Raw genomic sequence first — 5,834 nt, forward strand, 5'->3', positions numbered from 1 at the left:
ACTTCAGAAAGGACACCGGAAACCCAATTAATGATACTACTTTTTACTCAAAATACAAACATGCTTAAAACATTAAGAGTATTTCCTTTATTTAATAATCTTTGATACCTGACACCTCTTGCAATGAATCATTGCATCAAAATGTGGCACAAATGTCTGTGCTGCAGCAATCTTGAGTATGCTGTTCAGGTGTGTATCTGTAAACTGAGAACATACTTTTGATTTATTGACATTCATTACAGAAAAGAGCTGTTCACAGACATACGTTGTTCCAAACATAGATTTTGAGAAGCAAAACCCTTAAGGTGGGGGTAGTTCAGACCCCAAAATTGGTAACATTTCCTAATGCCCACTTCAAAAAGATTATCCTTCAACACAGCATCACACTGCTCCCCCACCTACTTGCGATTTGTGGCATCCATTCATTGGTAGGTGGGGAGAACAAAGAAAAAGGGCTGTTCAGCAAAGAAAAACATGAAGGGAATCCTGAGGGTGGGTAACATTTTCATAGCATGTCAAAGACTTTGTCCCATGGGGCCCCTGTTTTAAGAAGAAACATAAGATTCCCTTTAAAATGATGGGTATGGAGTTTAGCTGTTCCCCATCTAACTCACCAACAGGATCTCAAAGTGGCTTATGATGTTTTATAAGGTTGAGAGAATGCAATGGGCCCAAGGTCACAAGCAAGTTATCCGGCAGAATGGCATTTGAGCTTGGGTCTCCCAGATCCTAGCAGAATGCTCTAACTTAGGGGTGTCAAACTCATTTGTTATGAGGGCCGGATCTGACATAAATGAGACCTTGTTGGGCCGGGCCATGTGTGTCATAAAATGTAATGCCAGGCAGTGGAGATATAAACTTTATAAAGGACACAAATACAAAGAGGTTTTTTAAACTTTAAAACATGCTTGAAACATTAGCACTCTTCCAATATTTTGTTTATTTAACAGTGCCTGATAACTGACACCTCTTGCTCTGAGTGATTGCATCAAAATGTCTGCCCTGTTGCAGTCTTGAGTATGCTATTCAGGGGTGTATCTGTAAACCTATGATGATGCAGCAGCAGCTGAACTGGAAGAAGAAGCAGAAGACAGCCAATTCCACTGCGGGCCTGATAGAAGCCCTCCGGGGGCCTGATCCGGCCCCCGGGCCACCCCTGCTCTAACTGGTATACCATACTGGCTGTCATACTTGTGTGACAAATGGTGTCACATAAGAATGACTCCAGAGACAATCTAGACCAAATTGAAAAAAGGTTCAGGTTTATCAATACTGAAAAACAGACGCTCCAAGCAATTACTAATGGTTCCGAAGGCTACCATGGAACCGAGAGGAGAGGCAAACTGCTCAGGCTGGGCTCCAAAAGCCATGCTTGCTGATTGATGTTGAGTTCTTTGTGGAGATGGCAAGAGCAAGTTTTGCCTCTGCCTGAAACAGCCCCTGTGCTGAAAAAGACCAGGTATGAGTGCTGGGAGACTGATTTATACCGTGCCCCTCAGTTGGAGTCTCGGCACAGCTTACAATCTCCTTCCCTTCCTGTCCCCAATACAGAAACCCGGTGAGGGAGGTGGGGCTGAGAGAGCTCTGAGAGAACTGTGACTGACCCAAGGTCACCGAGCTGCTGCTACATGTGGAAGAGTGGGGAATCAAACCCGGTTCTCCAGATTAGAGTCCTCAGTTCCCAAAACGGAGGCAGCCCCAATAGAGTGAGTCAGGAAATGAAGCTCAGCAGGCCTGAAGCACAACTACCTTGTTGTCCCTGAACACAACTAACAAGAACAAGAAACTCCACCCACTTTAGCAGTTCTCCAAAACTTCAGGGGCTGAAGAGGTCCAAACAACCTCAGCTGAAAGGCACAATATCCTCTGGATATATTATACTTTTTGTGAAGAGTCACTGAGAATTGCAAGGCTCTGTTAACCCCATGCCTCCGAGGATTCACGCTTCAATGCCCCCATTATGGAGAAGAGCAGCCTTTGCTCTTTGCAGCCCATGTTTTCACAAACTCTGAACTCAGAATTATTCGAAAAGAGCAGACCCTCACTGCTGTGAATGACAGTTGACTTAATTTAGAGATCTCATGGCAGGGCAGCACATATTTTTTCACACTGCGATCCCTGCGTCTTCGGCAGTCTCCGAATCAAGCCATGGGGCACTGCATTCTCGCTGGATCCCCGGGGGAAGGGCAAAGGAGTGCTCACGATGTCTCTTTTAGTTATGGCCCAGCCTCTCATCCCTTCAATATACTCCCAAAGTCCATCTTCCGTCTGAGTCTTTCCCTCATGGCAGTTTAAATCTTTTATACAGATGGCAGCAGCGTCCAAGCCTTACGAAAAAAGCACCCATATTCAGCTGGATATGCATATATTAAGGGTTTCTTTACTCACACAGAAGAATTGTTCTACTGGAAAACAAATTTTTCCAGCACCAGATGTTGCAGCCCAGGATGCTGAATTGAAAGCTGCCCCTTCAGGCGTTTTGGAAGCAATATGGGCTTCTGTGATTCCAGGGGCAAGCCAATGAAAGCCAAATGGATCTGGTAACGATGAGCTGACCTTTATGAGAGGAAGCAACTTTATGTTTTATGCCGTAAAAGCACATCAAACTCAGGATGATCCCCAAATTTACACCTGCGTCTTAAAGGATGGTTGGTATCAGACAGTTCAGAACTAAAGAGAAGCCATGTTCAATCATGCTAATAGCCCATCCAGTCCAATAGTCTGTCACACAGTGCCCCAAACCCAGGAAACATCAGGAGGTCCACCAGTGGGTCCAGAACTAGAGATGTGAAGGCCCAGAAAAAAATCGGACAAATTAGGGGGGGAAACCGTTCCCCCCCTTTTTTTCTGAAGCCTTTTTTGTTTTTTTCCGAAAAAATGAAAAAAAGGAAAAGAAAAAAATTGGTTATGGAACGTTTTATTTTAACCTGATGAATAAAATATTTTAAGACAAGATGTTCAAATATTTTCCAAATCATTCTAAAAAATATGTATGGTATCAGATTAATCTAATTTCTGGCACTGAGGACAAGCAAGTCCTAGGTTACAAACTGAGCTCTCCAATGCAAGAACAAGATGCATTTCTTCCTTTAGGAAGTGCTATTGTCACAAGAAAAGAAAAAGGTTTCAGTTTTGTTTTTTCGTGTGAGTGGCTATACTCAGGCTTCACTAGGCCTCAAAGCACTGGAAGAAAATACAGAGCCACAAAAAGGACCTGGAAGTATATACTTAATGTAGCTAAATTATTCAGAAAACTGAATCATTTAGCTACATTAGTTTATCTTTATAACCTTTGTGTAAATAATAATTTAATTACTACTAATCTGGTTTTTTACTTCCCCTCACCTACCCACAATAATTGTTTGGATACACTATAGTTTTAATATGCTAGTTGTGATAATTTCATGCCAAGTAAAATTGTCCATAGTCATATGTTATGTTCCTAAAGTAACAGAATGACTTTCAATCTGGAAAACAAAAAAGAAATGCCGATGTAGCATTCTTTTCAATTTTTCCGAAAATTTCTGGGTTTTTCCGAGCTTCAAAATTTCCGGAAATCTTACATCTCTATCCAGAACTCCGAAAGCCCTTCTACTGTCGCCCCCTAAACACCAAGAATACAGAGCATCGCTGCGCCAGACATCGTTTTCCATATACCTTGTGGCTCCATATGTTTATCCAATCCCCTCTTCTCCCCAAAGCTGGAGACAAGACATCAAATCCATTTCCTTGTTCTATCCATAGTTCTCTTATCAAAGAGGCTATTGAAGGTTTCACTTTCCTCCACCTGGGATGCAAGGGCACTGTCCTCCTTGCGCTCCAGAGTAAATAATGGTGGCCCAGTCTGGCTAAACATGTTGTCCACTATGTGGCTAACTGGAAATCAGGTTTGTTGGTAAATCCCTGAAACATAGTCAAACTCTCACCCAGGCTCCCTTCCCAAGGGCACTCAACCAGGGGTCATTTCCTGCAGGAGCGCACAGGAGCGGAGCTCCGGCAGTAAAGAGCCCAGGGGCGGGCACATGCAACAAGCCCCACCCCCTGCTCCCAGCAGCCCTCAGTCAGAGCAAGAAGCAGCCAGGTAAGCTGCAGAGACCCCCCCGGCCCCTGGCCCCCCTGGCACCTTTAAGACCAAGTTTTATTCAGGTACAAGCTCTCCCTCCTCTGTGAGGGCAGATCTGTGCGTTCCCCCCCCCCAACAGCTAGGAATCCAAAACAGTCCAGTGGAGCCTGAGCGGTGGGTGTTGCCTTCTGACACACTTCTGGTGATGTCAGGGGGTGTGGCATATGCAAATAAGTAATGCTAATGGGTTACGCTAATGAGCTCCTGCACCTCTTTTTCTACAAAATGACCCCTGCACTCAACCTTTTGAGATTCTTTACATCGATCACATGGGGCCACTTCCCGTGGCACATGGCTATAGATACTGTCTAGTCATTGTAACTTCTCTTTCGAAATCTACATGGCTCATTGTCCAGAAGGAGTTAACAGCTAGGGCTGAGGTCATGGCTTTAAGACCTTGTATCAGTATTGACACACCGCAGGGGTGGCGATCTCACTTCAGCAGAATTCATGGCCGTTGCTGCTCTGATGAACTTCACAGTATGACGCAGTTATCCATTCTATGCACAATCTACTGGATTTGTGGAGTTTTAGATATTTGGTGATAATGCGGGACCGCTCCAAAAACTTATTGTCAACTACCCTGTCCACGTATAAAGTCCTTCCTTCTTTGCAGAGAAGTATTAATACTGTCTTAAAGGGCCCACTGCCGGGGACTCCTTATGACGGCAAAAGACTCCTTATGAACTACTCCTTGGGATCCAGAAGCCCACTAAATTGGATGTTTTTCCCAATAATGCTTCTTGGGAGGACGTTTTAGTTCATTTACAAGCTGTGCGCCTCAAATTACAGTCTCTGACTGAGCCTCCTCCACAGAAATCTCCAGCTGGACCCCCGTGTGGGAGATTCCGTTCTGGAATGGCAGCCGGAGCCTGCCTCTCTCAGCCCACGGTACAGGAAACCGGGACCGATTATCTCAGTCCCGTCCAGCAGAGTATCGGAACTTCCGCCTTTACATCATAGTTGCAAAACTCAGTTTTGTCTCAGTAGATCACATCAGACCCGTTTTCCAAGGATTGTCACGTTCCTGCAGAGAAGTCATTTTTCTGCCAGTGCTCTGCCCAACACATAGGCATAGCCAACCAATGTCAGTTTTGTTTTTATACACGCAGGGCTCTTTTTGTAGAAAAAGCCCAGCAGGAACTCATTAGCATAATAGGCCACACCCAACAGCAAAACATATTAGCATATTAGGCCACACCCCTGACAGCACCGCTCATTAGCACATTAGGCCACACCCCATGTTACCAGAAGTGTGGTCATCCAGCCACACCCACCTTTCCCTTCTTATTCTGTTTACCTTGTTTGTTGTCAAAACCCAGGGCTTTTTTTGTAGCAGGAACTCCTTTGCATGTTAGGCCACATACCCCTAATGTAGCCAATCCTAATGAGTTTCTGCCATTGGGTGTGGCCTATTATGCTAATGAGTTCCTGCTGGGCGTGGCCAACTTGGGAGCCAGCCGGAACTCCATTCCTGTGCGTTCCTGCCCCAAAATAGCCCTGTATACACGTTTGGAAAATCCGTGTTACCAATTGGTTCCCATTTTATTACATGTCAAGTAGAGGTCCCCTAGACCCACTTTGGGGACCCATCAGTCAGAAAGGACTGGAATCCCCGGAGGGTGATGCCCCCAATTACCATTTCGCCTACTTGGCAGAAAAGGATACCCACTGTCTATGGTATCGATGAAGAGTCAGCTGGGACGCTCTT

This window comes from Gekko japonicus, unplaced genomic scaffold, assembly GCF_001447785.1.
Source record: "Gekko japonicus isolate JY-2015 unplaced genomic scaffold, Gekko_japonicus_V1.1 scaffold3349, whole genome shotgun sequence".
NCBI classification, from domain to species: domain Eukaryota; kingdom Metazoa; phylum Chordata; class Lepidosauria; order Squamata; family Gekkonidae; genus Gekko; species Gekko japonicus.